This window comes from Corvus brachyrhynchos, unplaced genomic scaffold, assembly GCF_000691975.1.
Source record: "Corvus brachyrhynchos isolate BGI_N302 unplaced genomic scaffold, ASM69197v1 scaffold126, whole genome shotgun sequence".
NCBI classification, from domain to species: Eukaryota; Metazoa; Chordata; class Aves; order Passeriformes; family Corvidae; genus Corvus; species Corvus brachyrhynchos.
The window spans coordinates 177301-198141 of NW_008239283.1; positions in this window are offsets into that span (position 1 = coordinate 177301).

The following is a 20841-nucleotide window of genomic DNA, read 5'->3' on the forward strand; positions in this document are numbered from 1 at the left end:
GCCCTAAATACCAGAGCTGATGCTGGGACCTGGAAAGGCTGAGAGTCTTGACATAACAGGGAGTTGACAAAAGCTGGATGAGGTTCCAGAGTGTCCTGAACAGTGTCAGTGTGGCTGTAACATAGGAATAGGTAAAAAAAATTCTGATTCTGTGCCTGTGCATTCACCTTGTCTCAGGGTTGTCATCACAGTGATGGTAGAAATCTGGTATAAAAACAAAACGAAAGGCAAATATTGATTTTGAGGGTAGAGGACATAAAGAATTATATACATATGTCTATATGAGTAGAGAAATTAGATTCGAGCACCCAGAATTAAAAAAAAAAGGTAATTAAAGATGAAATATTTTGCCTTATTTTATGAATGAATTTAAAAATCATCAAAAGCCTTTCTTCTTTTTAAGGCAAACCCAAAAATCTCTGTTCAAATTCATTGCTCTGATAAATGTGAAAAAAAGGGACAAAGATGCCTATTTATCATTTCTCCTGTTAACATTTGCTACAGTTCCCTCTCACTATTTTGCCAGACAAAGGCAAAATGATGAGTGGTGTTTCTGTGTCCTGATATTTGGGCAAATTATGATTCTGGTTGTGTGAGTGGTGTAGAAAAGCTGTAGATACTCTCCCTGCCCACGTAATATTTCTCTAGTACTGAGTGTTTAATGAGAGCACCCTGGAGGAGTTTCCCTGATTCTGGTAGATTAAGGGTCATCAGTTTTATTTCTACATGAATTTTAGCACAGTATCCTTATTCAAAACTTCCCAATTTTCCTTATTTCCTTTTTTTGCTCCATTTAACAACCACAGTATTTACAGGAATGTTACCACCACTTCCACTGGCTACCAGAGGCAATTGGGGTTTCATCTGCTCTGTGAACCAACACAGGTTTGGCCAGCAAAAGGTGATGGGGTTGTCCTGTGTTTTACTATTTTTCCATCATGAAAATATCAGGAATAAAGTAATTCACAGCTGCTACTTGTTCATGTTCCAGGATAACACTGAGGCGTTTTTCAGATAAATAAGTTGGTACCCATTTTGAAAGAGTTCAAGGCGAGTTTGGATGGGAGTCTGAGCAACCTGGTCTGGTGGAAGATACCCTGCCTGTGGCAGGGATTGGAATGAGATGAGCTTTAATGTCCCTTCAACACAAATAATTCTATGATTCTCTGATTGGGCTGTTCTAATTATCTTTCCTGTAGACGTTGTGGCCTGGAAGGCCACAAGAAACACGACCAGCTGCGATTTGTAACTGCTTTAAAAAGCCGTCTCCTGGCTGTAATTATACCATGGTGACTGGGGGAGGAGAATACAATATCCTTAAAGAATTACTTTCCACTTAGCTAAGTATATGAACTCTATCACTCATTAATAGTAAATTAGTGGATGATTTTTGCAGGAAGTCATTAGAGTACACGCTTGAGGTTTTGGGTGGCAGACATTGCCGTGCATGTCTGGATTGTTAAAAATTCTTTCATTCCCATAGCTCTCAAATCAGAGATTCTCAAGTAGGTTCTTAAAAAGAAAAAAATTACAAATGAAACACTTCGAATCATGGCTTTTGCATTCTTGTTATTTATTTTCTCACAGAAATGGAAGGTAAAAAATCACCATAAGGTTAAATATTTGTTTTCCTTCAGTTTTCTGTATTAAAAATATTCCACTTTGAAATGATATTTTTTATAAGGTATCAAATTATTTTAGTGATTTGCTTCCTAAATCATAGCTCAAATTTAATATAGTTTTGTTTGCTCTAGTTCAGACATAGGAAGTGCACAGTGAGATTCCTTTCTGCTCCTAGTTGTGCTGTTCTAGTTACGCTTAAAGTATGAAATATTTAGGTAGGATATCCTCCCTCTTTTTCCTTTTTTCCAGGTACATCACACTGAAAATAACTGGAAAACTTGGATTCAGTTTCACCCTGTGTGTGCCCACCTGTACCCACCACCTCGGAGAGCAAATAAACCCCCAAAACTCAGATCTGGATTTATCAGAGAATTCTCTCATCAGCTTGGAGAAATCATGCAACCTCCCCACGTCTCTGTGAGATGAAGATAACACATTATTTCTCTCCCTTTTGCTTGGTTTGACTGAAAATTTCTCAGGGCAGAGCTGCCCGGGCTGTGTCTGTGCAGAGAACATCGTACAATGAATTGGGAGTTCGGCTCCGGGCACATCAGCATTACTACAATGCAGATTAATATATTTTTTTCCTTCTTTCATTTCTTTAAAGAAGACACAATCTACCTCTGCTTGAGCTCTGCCTGAGGTATGAAATAAGTGTAAAAGTTCACGTTTTTAGCAGCAAGATGTTTCTTAATTAGAGCTTTTCTTATCAGTCGACTTCTTTTAACCATTTAGATTTAAATTTAGTCAGGGTCTTCAATATGCCATGTTCTTTTAATTTTCCCCCCCATTATTAGTGTATCTAAATTATGTGCATTTCTTTGTGGGTTGCTGTGCAATAATTCTTCCTCCTAACTAATAATGGCAAAGGGAAGATGGAAAGGTACATTCTGCTCCTGATGTGATGAATATTAATTTGGTGCAGAGCAAACAAGATCTGCACTTGCAGGAGAACTTTGCCCATGACTTTCTGGAGTGGAGATAGCTTTTCTACAGAAACCTCTAAACATGAAAGGACACCCCCCACCCCCCCACTCCCAGAGATCCAAGAAAACCCCTAATTAAATGAATTAGAATATAAGGGCTATAAAATTATGTTTCTGTTCTGCCACAGCAGAGTTGCCAACCCTGGGGACATTGTGGAGCCAGTGATCAGACACATAAATGAACTCTGACTGTGATAACTTCGAGTCCTAACAGAGAAAGAACAGTGGAAAGTTTGCCAGAGAGGCCCCAGAGATAGGTTAGAATTATATTGTGCATATATATAGGGCAAAAAACCCCAGTGATTTTCTCCTTTGGGATGACAGCTTCCACTCGGAATGTGACTGCAGTGAAATTTGTTGCAATTGGGAGGCAAAAATAATGACTGCTGGTCAAATCTGGACCCTTGCATCAAGCCAGTCTGGCTGGGGGTTTGCATGGATGCTGTTTGCAGGAGGTAGAAGCACATCAGAGCTGCTTTGTAGATATTGCTAAGCCCCTTAGTTCTCTCCGAACTAGGGGATTTGGAGCAGGGAATCCTTGGAATTGACACATTAATTTTCTCCCGTCCATGCCCTGTGCTCAAACTTCTGCTTGGGAAACATGGGGATCGTTGCCTTTCCTCCTCTTCATGGGTCCAGGGTATTCCTACTGTGACATGGAACAGGATATTATCTTTGGAAAAACAAAACAAATGAGAGCCGACTGATTACAAAATGAAGTAATTTCTTTGAATTTTGTTAAAGGATTTTTCTGTGAAAGCTTTAGAGTTTTTTACAGATATTTAAATTATGTTAAAAACACAATGTGTGTTAAAATACATCCCCAAATACATACAGAATTGCCTATTCCTTAGCATCCCTGAAGTATTGAAAGGAGAGCAGTTCTTTTCTGACATTGAAAACTTTTTGGAGTCCATCTGCCAAGTTTAGGGGCAAATTTTATCTTTGGACATTCATCCTGAGCTGTTGTTGTGCTAACCTGGAGGGGTAGAGTATGCACTGAAATCCAGAAGACTGTCTTTATTTTGAATGTTATTTACAAAGCCCATGAAAAAACTGACATTCATCAAAAGCTACGGCTTGGCCATGCTGAACATTTGCTTTGTTGTAGGGGAGAGTGGTCACTAATCCTTGATTGTCTTCTGAATTATTTGAGGACTTAACTATAGTTAAAATGTGACCTGAAACCAATGCCTTTAAGGGAGACGAAATTGCTTCGCTGCCACAGAAATACCAGTACAAGTCAAGAAAATCAGTTGCTCTCTCTAATCTCCTTTCCTTTGGAAACTTTGCTAATGAGATCAATTCCAGAGACAGTTGCCTTGATCCACAGTGGTAAAAGTCCTTCTGTCGGCAGCTAAATAAAGCAGGATAACCTAAAGCCATGTTCAGAACCGGGAGCGTAACGTGAGGTGAACAGACAACCTGGCTTTGCTGAGGCAATACCGATCCCTGAGTGTGTCACATTTGGTTTGACTGTTAAAAACGGCCCCTAACTGTGCTTTTACCAGAGCATCCTTCCCTTCTGTCCTGCTGCAAACCAGAAGCCTCGACCTTCATCAACGTGACGTGCAGTTCAGATGTGGGCCCAGCTGATTTTGTAACTCAGGGGGAGGTAGGAGGGAAGAAAGCAGTGAAAAATATTCCCTTTAGCCCAATCTTTAGGGGCTCAGCTGAAAAATCAGATCTTTGAGCGTATTGAGGGCTAATTGTCCACTCCATACCTTTCTGTGAGCTGTACCATCACCAAATATTTGTCTTAGAAAGAAGACATTTTGTTCAAGGCAGAAAAAAGCAGAACCCCCCCCCCCCCCAATCTCTTTTCCTAGGTTAAAACTAGGAGTGGGAATGTATTTTGGGGGGTTGGAATTAGGTGATCTTTAGGGTCTCTTTTAACCCACACCATGGAATGATTCTATTTATCCCTGGTAAATCAGAGATGTGAGTCCTGGATTTTGCCCCCCACAAGTCTTCTGAGCCATTGGAACACTGCTGGAAGGAGCAAGAGGTACAAGGAGAATAAGCAGGAATTATGAGTCTGGGCATTTGTTTGCAGTGGCCAGTCCTTTTGTGGTTAGGTCAAATCTAAAGGATTCTGCAAATGGTGCCTCTGCAGAAAAGTGAAAAGCTGTGACATCTTTTCCTTAGCAATTTTGCAGTGCAAGGAAGCAGAATTAAGGATGTTGATTGTGTTTTTCTCTAATAGCAGGCCTTTTATAACAATAAAGGTAACTCAGCATAGATTTCATAAACAAGTTTTCAGATTATAGGGCAAAAGAATGCAAAGTCTTAATGATCTCATTCTTACCCACTTCTATCATATAATTCTGTGAAAATTTTTGGAATTTACTTACTCTGCATGTCTGCAATTCCAAGTGAAAAAGGTGAGTTTTTTCTTTCTGAAGTTTTTTTTCTCTTGTATCTCATTAATGAATTTTACCTCATTAGGAAATCCTTTAAAATGCTTGGATTGCTATCCTGAAGAATTAAGCCTTCCATTTATCGACAGAACATGTGCAGCTTTGGCACGAGGGGTGTAAATCCCCCTCTGCTTCCTGTCAATGGTTTTCTGTCTTTCTGGGGAGAAGCACATCTAGAGAGGATTGCAGACACCCTGACTCTGACCTGACTCCTGAGGAGAGTTAGCAAGAAGGGGGAAAGAGGTTTCATGATCTCAAGAAATATATTTTCTTTATTTTAATGGATTAGAGTACATTCCATAACCTTTTTTCTTTTCCTTCATTGGATTTTTTTTTTTAAAGTTCTGTTGCATATTCTACAAACTCCTTTTAAGGTGACAGTGCCAACATTTTTGAGGTGTTCCTTGATGGTCAAGAAGATCCAAATAGGAATAATTTATTCATTTTGGAGCTGGTCAGGGAGTAAAAGAGAACAGCTTGTGTCCTAGTCTTTGTAAAAGTGAAATACACCTAAAGCCAAATTTAATGCAAACAAAAGCTCATACAGAATTTTGGGCCACATTCTCGGCCACTCTTAATTGTCAGTGGTAACTTCAAGCCTGTAAAGTTTTAAAGATGTAAATCCACTGAACATCAGTTTAAAATGCCCCTAACTCCAAGAACCCCAGGGTTCAAGGACGCTCATGTGCACGGCTGAGATTAAGCCCCAGCTGATTCAAGGTAAATTAATCACCAGTACATTAGCAGAGGAAAGGAGCAGGTTTCCCAAGAAAATTTCTGCAGCTGAAATGGCCTCTCTGCTCTTTCCCATTTTTTGGTTTCGATTACTGATTTTCTACTCTAAACACAGAGCTCAGTGCCTTTCTCTTGTCGTCTTCGAAAGCTGCGTGAATTCTGATGAATGTTTGATTGGTAACAAATGCAGAAGGTTTAGGGGGAAGAAATTACCTAATTAAGGCAAAGAAAGCTGAATTAAGGGGTAAAACTCATGTTTGTTACACCAAGCTCTAGTGTTTAGTCATTGCTTTAAACCACCTTTAAAATCAACATTTATTTGCACAGACCTTTGGGGACAAAGACTCTGTTGGCCTGATTTGTGCTGAAACTTGGGAAAGCAAGCAGAGATATTTGTGGAGGAAGGGCAGCAGCTGAGAACAAATTGAGACATTTTTTGCACGTGGGGTCTGAGATCCTGGGATGTAAACTTTGCTCTCGCTGAATTAAACTGGAGCAACCCCAGGCTCTGTTCTGTAACTCTGCACAAGGGTGCAAATGAAGTATTTGGTCACTGGGCCAAAGGACAGTTCTTTTGTGCTAATATAAGTTTATTATATTGATCTGCAGGAGACAGCATCAGTCCCCAAATTTGCAGGTCCTGAATGTTCTGTATTTCTAATAATATTTCTAAATTTAAACATTTATGCTAGGAAGATACCCATAAGCAGAAGAGAGGATAATTGGCATCATACGAGTTAGTAAATTTGTTTGCTGATAATTGGAAAGACATTTATTATCAGTCCAGAGGTTCCATTTTGCTGTAAATTCAGGCCTATTTTGTTCCTGTCAGATATGAGTTCACTTATTATTACATGACAGGCCTCTGAGTGAAATGATACATTTTCCTCCAGATCAGGCTGTCTGGCCTCAGCAAGTTTATTCAGGCAGTGGAAATCCCTTATTAAATACATTTTTCAAAACTTCCTGCAATACTGTTTATTTATAGATTACAGGGGAGATAATCAGTGCTTTCCACTCATATTCGCTTAGTTCTTCCTAATGATACCTAGTCACACTCAGTCATGGTCATGCATACTCTGTTCCACTCACAGTAAATTCCATTCACAGTAAATTTGAATTCACACTTCATAGTCAATCATTTAACTCATTCACATCAGTCACACTGAATCAATACTCCCTCGCTCCCTTTTTTTAAATGCTCATTCCTTTCCTTTCACATTTACTCTTAAACATCTGCAATCATCCTCATTTGCTTGGTGTCTATCCTTAGAGCAAGAACGTAGCTGTCATTAGTGGTAAACCCTCCGTAGCTCAGAAATTAAGAGGGTTATTGCAGGGCCACACAAGCACTGGAGAATTACAGGTGCTGCTCAAATTCCTTGCTGAGGGCAACAAACCTGAGGGGATGTCGTGCTCCTTATTTTTGGGGTGGGAATCATACCCACGAGCACGTTACCTCGTTCCACACAGACTAACCTCGTGTGTGAGGTGCATCCCTGAGCCTCAGGTTGCTTGTTTGGTTGCCCTGGGGATGCACAACAATTCAGTGGAGTTGATGCTGCCTTTATTTATTTTTTTTTTTCCAATTTATTTTGATTCTAAACAAAGGTGAAATACTGTGAAAGCAGGATGGGAGGCTGAGGATGTTGCCATGGTCAGAAATCATGGAAATGAGTTGTGTGGTGAGTAGAACAGGGTTTATTTAATAAATAGGATTTTCTAGAATTTTATAGTTGCCAACTCTTTTGCCTCCATGGTACATCTGAAACCTGGCTCAGGAGGCAACGACCCCACACCCTGCTCAGGTAGACTTGGTCCAGTGTCCCTGGTGTCAGGGAGCTGCTTCATGCAGGACAGAATGGGGGGCAAAAGGGATTGCAGATATATTTGTGCCTTCTTTTCCTTCCAGATGGCATCAGGCAACTATTTTTCTACGAAGGCTTTGATGTCAAAATGCTGAAGATACCTTAAAGCTCTAAATTTCCCATGGAGTATTGCAGCAGGGAAGTCACCAGGAAGATATCCTGGTTTTAAGGGCTAGGATGTGCAAGATTATTAATTCAGATATTTTAACCAAGTATTGAGTTTACTGATGAGGAACATAATAATTTTCTTTTATTTTTTTCTCCTTTATTTCTGTCTATATAAATAATTGCCAGCTGAAAAAAACCAGGTTGTATTTAACCCAAGGACACCACTCCATCCCCATTGAAAGCTGGATCTTATAATTTATGAGTCCACAAAAAGAGTGATAAATGGGGAAAAAAGGGCAAGGAGGCTTTGAGGAAATTGCTGGAGCAGTACTGGTGGGCAAATCCTTGGTGTGCAAAGCCTCTCGTGGCACTCATGAGTGCTCCAAAAGGGGGAAAGACAAGCCAGCCTTACTCACAGCATATTGTGACTTCCAGGGCAAGGAAAAAGAAACTATTGCATTGAATTAATAGCCTTGTGTTTGGGGACAAAAGAGCACATCCCATGAGACGCAAAAGGATCGTATCTATCATCCTGAGATTGGCCTAGGAGGAGAGAAAGTACATTTGATAGACTATTATCCTAATTTCTGTCCTGAAAATCATGGGGTATGGACAGTGGAGCATCAGCTGTTACCTCAGAGCCACAAACCTGAAGTAAAAGGCTGTAACTGGGCTCTTCTTTTCTTTTTTTTTTTTTTTTTCTTATTTATCCTTAAGAAAGAAAGAAAACAAGACAATTACATGCTCTGAGGCGTCACAATAATCAATAGCAGAAGGCAGCAGGGAAATGGGTCTGGATAGCTGAGGCCTGAAGGGAAGGAACTCGATGCTTTCAGGACACTCAGTTTTTGGGGATGAGCAGCAGAGCTGGGGAGCACCAGACCCCCACATGGTACCAGGTATGGGGGGCATGGCAGAGAGGTTCAGGTGGCATTAAATTAACATTTTCAGGCAGGATAGGACTGTAAAGTTAACAGTGGAGGGTCACTCTGTTTTTTCTGGTTTCTAGGGCAGCACCAGGGAGATTTTATGGCTCCTTTTTTACTCTCTTGTTAAATTTGTACCCTGGCAATGACAACGAAATGAGAAAAGAAGAGCTGACCCATAAGCAAGAAGTAGTGGACAACTCCTGTAATGTCTATATCAATAATTCCTTTCAGCCCCACCAAATTATTCTTTTCACCCTCCAGTTTTTTTTGTTTTAAGGTTGGGGGGTTTTTTTTAGCCACACAGTCCTTAAACAAAGATTTCTGTGTCAATTAGTGGGGTGCCTTTGGACTTTGGTTCCTCAGTGTGTGCTTAGCAGATGTTCACAGAAAAGCAAAGTTTACCCAAACATTTCTGAGGTTGGAGTTTGTATATACAGCCTCTCTCTTTTCTTTCCAAAGGGTACCATATTAACAATTCTTTTCTCGCCAGTATAAATATTTTTCCTGCAATTAACTGCATAATGGTGCAACACAGATCCTTGGAGAGGGTGTACTTATCCACTATGATTTGAGTCATCCCTTTACGGTAGCACCCACCCCTGATGTATTAGAAATCAACTCAATTTTTATTGAAAAAACATCTAAATATGGGAATAATTCCCTAACCTGTTTATTTTGAAAAGTGGTTTTCCTTCTAACAACACTGCTGTGGTGAACATCTATTAGCTTTGCTTTACTTTGTTTTCCTTTCTTTTTTTCTGAGTCATTCTTTGATTTTCAAAACATTTTGGTCATCCACAGACTCCAAGTCTCCTTCCAGGAGAAACACTGAAGAATCAAGTGCATCTCTCCTGCCTTTTAAAATTACCCTTCAGGGCAGTGCACACACAGAGTGACCCTGGCTTTTGACAAACCTTTGCTGAACAAAATGTAACAAGCCCTGTATATTTTGAGCAGCATTTTCTATTCTGACAGAGACAGCTCGGTAGCATTTGATGTCTGCTTGCTGGTCATAGATAATGGTGCATCTTGGGACCATTGTCATCCCTGTCAATAAGACGGCCTGGGGGGACGTTCAACAAAGCTACCTTTTGATTCACCGTTTTCCCTTCCTTCCCAAGACATTTGTAAGCCTGTGGTCAGCCAGGTCACTTTATTTCATCCTGATGTGCCTTGATAATAGCATCATGTCTAACAAAAAATTTTGACAGACCATCGATGTGTGTTTCTTTGGTTCCTGGGTTGTTTTCTATGCCTCCTCAATGTCAAACAGGCTTTGAAACCTACTGATTATGTTTGTTTGGACTGAATTTGACAAGATTCCTATTCTTTGAAGCAATTAAGCTCCTGAGGATGGATCTTGGGATTTGAGCTAATTTTTTTTGCAGTGCAGGAAGCAACCAGAGCATATCCTATGCTCTGGCTTTTTTTGTTGTTTCAAGGTTGTGCTTTCATTACACCTTTAGAAATACCCCAACCCAAAGGAAACTTTTAAGCTTTAGAAGAAAATCAAAAGGAAAAAACCAAAAATGTGCAACTTGAAACGAAAAGTTTTGCATATGTATAAGTGTATTTGATCAGAAAATGGCAAGTTTGGCAAGCTCAGGTGGTGAAATCTCTGCAGAATTTAACTGTTCTGAGGCCCCAGGGGCTGTCCACTTGCAGAACAGATTTTAGGAGCTAATCTATGCTTATGACGAGATGGCAAATAAAGTATTTTGCTCAACTGCCCGCAGATAACAGCTCACAGCCTGGCTTGCTTATTGTTTAAATAATTTGCAGGCAATTTAGCATTTTACAAATGGGAATTAGCAGCATTTTTGGTTTTATCAGTTAGCTAAATTGTTAAATGGCGTTGCTGGAGTTCAGCAAAGCCTCTCCAGAGCTACACAACCATTTTTTTTTTGGCAGTCTCAGATGGAAGTTTGCATCCTGCCCCTGTAGAAGCGGGCATGCAGCACACACACTTTTAATTGGGTGAGGGCTTTTCTTTTTTGCTTTGGCAAATAAAGATGAATTTATCACAGTTCATGTGATACTAAAAAAGGCAAATGGTAATTTCCTGCTACAGGAAAGAAAAAAATCCAAAAAGGCCTTTCCTTTCTGTTCTGTGTTTTAAGGTGTTTTTGTTGCCTTTAAATGTATTTAATTTGAAGTCTTTATCCTTTATCACTGCACAGTGGAAAGGACCTATTGTTTTGTAAATAACCACCAGGAAAAAGTCACTTTTTAAAAGTATTTGAAGACATTTAAAGCCAGATCCCACCTTATGAATGGAAATCTGGAGGTGCCTGGAAGTTTCTCAGAGTCTGACAGCAGCTGGGCAGGGAATTTTGCCTTTATGTTGTGGAGAAGCTTCAGGAACATCAGGACCAGACCAAATCCACAGGGATAAGCAACCTTTGAAGCTCAGCTTTCCATTCTTTCTTGGGAATCATCAGTGAAAGGAAATTAATCTGAGGTTAAATCCCAAAGATGGAGTGACCAGCTGCTATTCAGGCTGTACCCACACCTGCAGCACGTTCCTGCCTCCCCTCCCTCCAATGCCCATTCCAAGCTCCATCTTCCAGGACTGCTCACCTTCCAGCGAGGTTCTGCCTCTGGCCTCTACGAGCAGTGGAGTCAAAATCCCGTGCCTCAGTTTCCCTGGAGATGGAAGCAGGATGTAAGTATTAATCTCCCTTCCAAAGGGATTTGATATCTCTCGTTATCAAAGCACTGCTGTGGGTTGGTACAAATGTAAACCAGACTATTTTCCTTTTTATTAGAATTTGTATTTAGTTTTAATATTATGACTGAAATGACAGCCTCTCATTTTCATACATTTCTGCTTTCATTCCTAGTTATTATTTAGGTTATATTACCTTCAAAACATGTTTTTATGGAGTTATAATAGCTATAGATGAAAATGAGGCTAATAGGTACCTACTGTAAATTTATGCATTTTTCTTGCTCATAACCCATCAAAATGGCAAATTTTCCCAAGGAATTAATCTCCTTTTGCTTTTGGCCAGGATCTTCCCTTTCTCTCCCACATTCTGAGTCAGGATAACAATTTCTGTGCACGAAATGCCCCCAGAGCTGTGTCTGAAGGTGTCCAAAAAGGTATCAGAATGTAGAAGAACGGACTGGTTTTGTTTTCTTTTCACTGGTAATTTTTTCAGGAATACAGTATTTCCGTGGAATTATTGCCAATGCTTTTCTGGCTTTCATATTCGGTGCCTTTCTGTCAGGCTATCTATAGTTCTTCAGGGCAGTATTGTCTAGTTATTCTTTCATATTAAATGACTGGGTTATTACTTTTACGTCTTTAGAATATTTCATTTTACTGATTTCTCCATATTAAAAAGATGATAAATTATAGCAGCTATTAAGGGCCCAATCCTGAATTCTTAATGTAGTCATTTCCATTAAAGTTCCCCCTGACACAGATTTATATGGAATCTGATAAATTTCTGCTTGGCAAATTCCTAGAGAAACTACAGAAACCTGAATTAAATTAGTCTGTTAAAATAATCAACACGAGCCCAATCTTGTCAAGTAAGGGAGAGATGAGTGTGTTCTGTCCGTTGCAGGACAGGAGTTAATGACTAATTATTAAGCACCAAGATGGGAAAAGTGCAGTGGGATTTCCAGGCACATGAGGGATTTAGGACTGAACCCTATTTTTGCTTTAAGTCTTACTTGTCCGCAGGGTTTTTTCCTCACATTTCTAATCTATTTTCCTCTACTATGAGAAAAATGTAGAAAGATTAATTTCTCTATTAATGAAAATTCTGGAATAGTGCAGGACACAGAATGGGCTCTTCGTGGATGGGGTTTGAGCACAGGATGTGTGGATTCCATGGTGATGCTGACTCACTTTGGGTCCCTTGAGCTGGACCTGGAGATCATTAGCATTAAAATGAGGTTTTCCATGACTGACACAGGGCTCTCATTTTGGCCTGCAAAGACATCTTCAAAACCAGCAATTCATTGCTTTTGCTTTTTGGAGCAAACCTTCCCAAGCCAGCAAATGGATAAACCTCCAGAATTTTGGTTTGAGGGAATTTTTTTCATATAATTAACGAATGAGTAAATTAATGAGCAAAATAGTACCCTCCCACCTCTTCCTCCTTGAGATGCAATAATGGTGTGATGCCATTGAGGCAAAAATCCCTAATTTTTCTTCTAGATCCTTTCTTATGATATGGTGAATAGTTTTTTGAATGTAAATATCAATACAAAGTGCAGTCCTATCGATTTTCAAATGATTCAAATGCAAAGCACAGGTCACAAATGCCAAAGCCTTTATTTGTGCCATAACCATACTGGAAAAAATTACATTTTATGAACCCCCTAAGGTTCATTTAAATATATGTTGTCTTGCCATGTTGAGTGATGCCTTGAGAGGCCTCCTAGAAACAGAGACTTGACAAAAGTAAGGGAATAAAGGTAGGTATTTATTTGAAAGGCCTTCAAAGGTACCCCTGGGGAACCAGAGGCTATTCTCAAAATGGACCCCAAGATGGACCCCAGGTCACGAGTTCTTCACACTTTTATAGGTTGGGTTCATTTGCATAGCAGGGTTAATTCTCCAATTAAAGCTTCAGTTAATGATGTAATTCCCCTCCACTTGCTCCCCTTTAGAGGCTCTTTGGTTTATATTTTTGGGCCTGGGATGGTCTGGGTGTCCTTGGAGAGCAGGCCTGGAGAGGCTTTGTTATGTCTACCCAGCATGAGAGAGCAGAAATTAACAGGCTATAAGAAACTTCAGTTACACACCAAGCAGTACAGGATCTGAAAAATATAAAAGTTAAAACCTAAGGCATCACAAGAATGGCTCTTGCTCTACATAACTTTCTGAGTAGCAAAATGTTGTTTTCAAATTTCTTCTTACAATTTTTTGATGGCACAAACTTTTTTAGCCATAATTTTGTCTTTTGAATTACACTTCAATCAGTCCCCACTGGAAGATATATTAAATGATGTATTTAACCAAACAAAGGTTCTATCTGTATTTAGTAGACTACTATAATATTTCTCCTTTTCAATACTATATTTTTATTACTTGGACTATCCTGTTTTTCAAGAACATGGTGATTTTCTGAAAACTTCCCAGCAAACCAAATTCTATGTCCTTTGAACCTAATTCTGAGCAATTTTGATCAGTTATCCTTATTCTGCCACTTGATTTTAAGTGTTTTAAATTGTGGAATTTCTCATTCTGTTCTGCCCTTTTTATTGTCATTTATTTCACAGGAAATTTTCAGATGCTCCATAATAAATTGGCCACTTAAAACACGTCAGGACAGAGCACAGGGGACAAACACGGATGAATTCAATACTTTCATGGGTAACAGTTTGCTGTAATTAATACTAGAAAGCCAACAGGAAGACAGGAGATATTACTGTGCATGTTGCATTTTAAAATAAATGCTTTAGTTTTGAATATTAAAAAAAACCAACCCAAAACAATTAATAAAATAAGAGCTTGTTTGGCCTAAACTGTATTTCTTTTTACCCCGTTTTGCCATTCTAACTACTAAATTGACAAACAAATTCTTTTCTGATCTCTAGATATGAATGATTCTTCCATTTCATGTTCTTTAACTTTGCTTCAGAAGAAACAAAGCACAAAGGTAGACTTACTAGTTTGTCAGTTTAATGAAGTACTTAATTGAACATAGGTTTCTTAGAAGGAGCTACATTTCAAGAAGAAAGAAAAAGTCCCCTCTAGACTAATAATTGTCTATGGCAGGAAAACCCTTGGCAGTGGAAGTAGGGATTTATCTTGAGTTGGAATGAATTTTCTCTGTCAATTGGCATCTGAAAAAAAATTCAGCAGGGAGAGTTAAGTGACTAAATAGTTCTCAAATGACTGAAACAAATGGATACTTTAATGAAAATCTTTTGAACGTCACTCAAAATTCAGTCCCTGGCGTGGTGGCTCAGATTTTAGGATACTGTGCATATGTGGTGCTGGGTTGTTGCTTTTTCCTTTCAATCAATCTATGCTGAATTTGAGGTTTTGTTTCATAAAACTATATCCCGTATCTGTTTGACTTACTTTGATCAGTTCCAAATGCTGACCGTATTTTTGGTGTGTTTAGGAGGAACTTCATTGACTATTAGGTCTAAACCAAGGGTGGCTTTTTAATTATAATTTTAATTAATTAACAGCATCTCTGGACTATGAAATACCCTTGAGCCTTCATGCATGGTTCAAGCCATCAGAATGAATTGGTTGAAATGTGGTTTTCAACCATCCTGGGCTTCTATAGGGTATTAGTTTTGGAAAAAAATGTGTACTCTATAGTTTACTTTGGCCTGACAGTGTTTATCCTGTATGTTTGTAGAAATAAACAGGAAAACCCTTGAACACTAACAATCCTATTTGATTCTTGATGCTTCTTGGCAACTAATCACAACAACTCCTTGGTGAGGTCCTGTGTATGACATGTAAATATTTGACATAAAGGTAAAATATAGATATCTGAGCCCCTTATATATTTAATGATCCCAAACAATTTCTTGGACAATAGGCAAATAGCAAAATGTCACTTGTTTGGGAGAGGAGAGGAAAAAAATCCGTGAACAAGCTGCTCCTTTCTTATGTTTGCAGTTATTTTTCTTGTAGTAGCTGTAACATGTTGTTAATTAATACGAAGACTAAACCCATTCATTTAAGTGCTACATTTGTACAGACATTTAGCAAGGCCAGGTGTACTTTTATTTCTGGCTTTTTGTCAGGATGAAGGTTTCTCTGAGAATTTCTGCGATTTTTTTGCTATCTTTCGCATCAGAGGCTCTGTCAGCAGCTCAGACCCCTCTTTTCACCATCATCAATTCCACCTCTTGTTGTGATGTTGGGCAGTCCAGGTTCAAGCCCTCTTTCTGCTCTGATACTGAGAACGTTGTCTGAAGCCAGTTCTGATCATGACCTGCAGAATTTTCTACCATCCCTAATAATTTTGCTTTTATTTAAATAAATGAATATTTTCTGTGCTCTCAGTAATTTCATACACCCTTTGCCACGCCCTAAGTCTGTCTTCCCAATAACACTTGGTAATTTCACGAATTTGCACTTTGAATATATTTAGAGATTGAAAAATTGCAAGATATTTTGTCTTTTACCTGCCAGTAGAGAAAAATTCCTTGCATTCCATCTTCCTTAACCTTCTATACCTCATGTATTGCTCTTCCACTTTCCCCCTTTGCCTGACCTCAATCTTTACAGAATCACAGGATCATTTGGTTTGGAAAAGACCTCTGAGATCATCAAGTCCAACCTTTGACCGATCACACCGTGTCAATCAGATCGTAATTCCCCCCCACAGCTGCTGATGGACCTTTGGAAAATTTCTAATATTGATTGACTTGGAATGGGAAGGCTGTTACAGGTTTGTGCCCTGAATTATCCTCATATCCATTGGTTATATTCTGCTGCTGTGGAAGTGCCTCACAATCTTCTGCTCACCTGGTGACTTGAAGTAGCAGATCCTCTCCTTGGTACCAGAATTCACAAGGATTTGCTGGTGCTTAAAAAATGTGTGGTTGTCCATGGAGAATTTGTTGGAAACTATTCCTTAGATGCTTAGAAGGAATTATAAAAATGAGTGATAATATAAGATGAAAACGAAACTTTCAACAGACTGGAGTTTCTTAAGGAAAAACAAAGCAGTTGGAAGGAAAAGGCTGATGCGTTTGAAGCCACAGCTAATGCAATAAGAAAAAAAAAAATTAAAAAAGTCTTTGAAAGCATCGGTTTAGAACTGCATGAAGCTCAACAAAGAATTGCTAATATGAAGAGTAGGAATTGTTGGATAATTACATTGACGATCTAGAAAACAAGCTTAGAAATAGAGGCTTGTGTGCTGTTGAGGAGTGCTGAGGGATGAGAGATTGGGGACCGGGAATCTTCCCCACCCCTATTTTGTCTCCGCTTTTTATGTTGCATTTTGAAGAGTGTGGAACATGTAAATCAGCTGTGGCTGTCATTTGCTTTGAAATGCTGCACATTAGTTTCATTAAAGCTTTCAGAGAAGCCTCAGCCAGGAAGTCTTCCCAATGGAAACTTTGATTTGTATTATTTTTGGTGGCTTTATTTTTCCTTCCTAAAGGTTACTGCCACTGCTGGTTTAACGGTGTTTATGTGATCTTATAATAAGTGTTATCACTTTGTATAATTATTATGTGTGATTAATCCTGTTCACACTTGAAAGCTGTGGAGTTTTTTTTTATTTTTTCATTTTTAACCAGAGGGTATGTCTTTAAGCCTTTGTGTTGTTCACTTATAATGATAGCTGACAAGAGTTATCATAAAGAGGGAGGAGGATGGAAACTGGAATAAATCGTCTGGTGAAAAAAGATTTCTGGGAATTTTTGTTTGGATTAGCATCTTCTATAGTAATTCTTGAGAAAAATGGTGGATGCAATGGATAGATCCCTGATAATTTGATATATTGCATGGATTTCTGTAGCAATCAGGTTATGCAAGAGTTCGGAAGAAAGTGCATTGTTCGAATTTTTCAATGATCTTTTGGAGAAATACAACCTGTTTTAAACAGGACCCTTAAAAAACCCCAACTTTTTAACCTTTTAAATAGTGTGAATTGCTCCCAGCATGACAGACTGCGGGTTTATGACTGAGGGGTGTTTAGAAGCTAAGATGGCAGGGGCTAGGAAAGCAGAACTGCTTATTTTTTAGGCTGAATGGATTTACACCTGGGCCTACTCTCCGTGGAGAACTTTGACCATTTCATAATGCTCTCCTTTAAAAATCATGATTATAGTCCTTTGGCTTTGCAAATTTTGTAAATTTTCATTACTGAGGATGGAATTTCTGTATGTTAATGAAATACCAGAAATCCCATTGTGACCAAAACCCCTCCAGAAGCAACAATGGTTGTATGGACACATCAAACGGTTCTCAACCTTCACCTTCAGATTTGAGTGCTTGAATTGGCTACAAATAAGGCACTTTATAACAAATACTCTCTTGCTTTCTGAGAGCTAAAATCCACCTGGTTTGCAATTCTGTGCTTTAATATTCAGTCTTTGGACTGAATTAATTTGGGAGTTGAGAATTATTTTGATTTCTGAAGCTGTAATTGCTGCAAATATTAAAACTGGTATTTGTATTACTTGATATCATTGTAGAAATTGGTATTTATTGTTATTTGCATCTGTACCACAAATGATTTGACTCTTTCATTTAGAACGATGAACGAGCATGAGCACCCGAAATACAGACCAGGTCCCAGAGAAGCCAAAAGTGAGAGAATGCCTTTGTAAACACAAATGTTTTCTCATTTTAACTGACTAGAAATTGAAAGGAATTATAACATATATTTATGTAAGAATTATAACACGTATTTATGAGTACAATGACGCTGCTCTTTTATTTAAATGCATTTATATGCCTTTTTTAATATATATAACACCTTCATATTGACTTCAGATGTCAAGCAATTCAAAATAACATTTACAACTTTAAAAGCTGGTTAAAATTCCCTAGACCTCTCCGCAGTTTCCATACTCCAGGAGCCTGAACTATTACAAGATACATTAAGGGAGATATCCCCCACATTAATGAACAGTCAATATTTCATATATAATTGTTTTGTATGTAACTGTAGGTAACAATAGCTAATCCCCACAACCAGATTAAACCAATTAACTTGGAATGTGTGGTTTTCAAAAGGGCTCTGGCAATTGAAGCATGGGGCCAACGATGTGATGAAGTGAGAGACAAATGTATTTGTATTTCCTCGAAGAAACATTTATTTCAAAGTTGGTTATAATATTAAATATTACTTAGAGGGGAAAAAAGGTTTTAAGCAGAAAATTTAACAGAAGTGTGTGAAAAGTTTGGAGAAACTTTTTCTGGCACTTTTTAATGCCTTTTTAAAATATACATGAGTCCCATCATTGTCTGGCATTGATTTTATTCATCCCTTTGTGGCTGTAGATTGTTCACTGCACTTTCAGACCAAATTCTGTCCACTTTGAGCCAGGTTGGGAAGTGTGATTTGTGCAGAAAGGGTATTAAGTTCCTAATATCTGTAATATTTATGGTATCATCAAACTTAAATTATAAAATTGTTTCAACTCAGATAACATTTAACATTGATTTATTGAGCTTAGCAACCTGACCAGCTCCTTAGGCATAATGTAAAGAAATGTAAGAAGAAGGGGAAATACTAGGAATAAACATATTTCTATTTGAAGAAAATATAGCCTTCAATTATTGCAGTCTATTAAATATGGAGAATTTCTCCATTTTTCACACAGACTGTAGTTTGCTATTCTCACAGGACAACAAAAAGATTAGCTACAATCTGAAAAGAAACTTCACAGTTTGGAACTGGAGTGTGTAACAGCCACAGCACTTCAATCTAATGATAGCAAAGTTTAGCCCACAATAGGGAGGTCATTAAATGAACATTTGTAGTGTTAATTATTAGTGAGGGCTGACCGTCAGGAAGGTAAGGAGTGGAGATCAGAAAATCCATAGAATCCCAGTAGGATTTGGGATGGAAAGGACCTTAAAGCTCATCCCATTCCACCCCCTGCCATGGGCAGGGACACCTTCCACTAGGATGGGGCAGCCACAGCTTCTGGGCACCCTGTGCCAGGGCCTCATCATCCTCACAGCCAGGAATTCCTTCCCAATATCCCATCCAGCCCTGCCCTCTGGCACTGGGAAGCCATTCCCTGTGTCCTGGCCCTCCAGGCCTTGTCCCCAGTCCCTCTCCAGCTCTCCTGGAGCCCCTTTAGGGCCTGGAAGGGGCTCTGAGCTCTCCCTGGAGCCTTCCCTTCTCCAGGTGAACACCCCCAGCTCTCCCAGCCTGGCTGCAGAGCAGAGGGGCTCCAGCCCCCAGACCATCTCTGTGGCCTCCTCTGGACTTGCTCCAACAGGTCAACATCTTTCTTGTGTTGGGAAATGTTTAGTTTAATCTTCCCTGACCTTCCAGAGCTGTTGGAGAGCTCTTCTAATCAGACATGTGTGATCCATTTCCAGGCTTTAACTGCAACAATGCTGAGATTGTACCATTTGCTGACCCGTGTGCCTGAGGAGTTGGTAAATCTTCAGTTCCTTGATAGAAGTTGTCAAATCCTATCTCAGTTCGTTTTCATCCTGGACAGAGGATATAAGTTTCAAATCTCAGCCTGTCTTATTAGTGGTTGACCGTAAAAACGAACTCTTTATAAGCACTAACTTTTGTTATGCCAAGATCAAAACCACAAACACAGGTTGGGGTGATGTGAGTTGCTTCTCCCATTGCCTATCAAGCAGAAACTAAATCCAGCAAAAACATTTCATGTGCTCCACAAGCGACTCGCTAATTCCAAATGATGCATCAATAACACAATCATGGCTGCCTTTTCTTAGAATTATGGTTATCTGTTTTGTACTCAAAATGTGCACACGGAGCAATTTCATCTGTGAGAACTTGGGAAAATTATATTAATCATCATAACTGAGTACAGCTTCTTTCTCAGCATGAGTCATAAATATCTTTGAGCATTAAACCTCTTTACAATAACATTAATTTAATCTATAAGAGGACACTGTATGCAATAAATTCCATTTACAAGTCTGAGTGGGCAAGAGAGAGAAAGCTGCAGCTTATTTTTGAATTTATTTTTTTTTATATACTGGAGATTGGGAAACAATGCCCCAAAAGAAGTTTCCCTCAGCCTGAAATGCATAGGACTAGGAAGGGAAACAGAGCTTCCTGATTGATTTGCCTCTGTGCTATTGCTTAGTTTGCTGCCAGTCAGAAGCTTATATAGCTTAAAAGATTGTTATTGATTGTTCAATTTGGTGTTCATATATTTAAATTTTATTCAGGTTAGAGTGATGTTGAAAATTGGGGTCCACATGCTAGATTGCCAGCACAGTGGTTGACAACACAAATGTTAAAATACAATAATCCTTGTAGTATAAAATGGCCATTGACAGTCTAATTTCCATTTTGTGGTTTATGGCCTCTACTGAATATCTGATAATGTAATTATGCTTCGGTAAAGAATGAATCCTCTCTGGTAAACTGAGCTGTGTATGCAATGCCAATGTGAATTAAATAAAGTGACATCAAAGCTCAGTCAGGGTTTATTTTAGGAGCACATTTTTAAACATTTACTATGGTTTGTTCTACAGTAATGCCAGGGAGCAGATTTATGG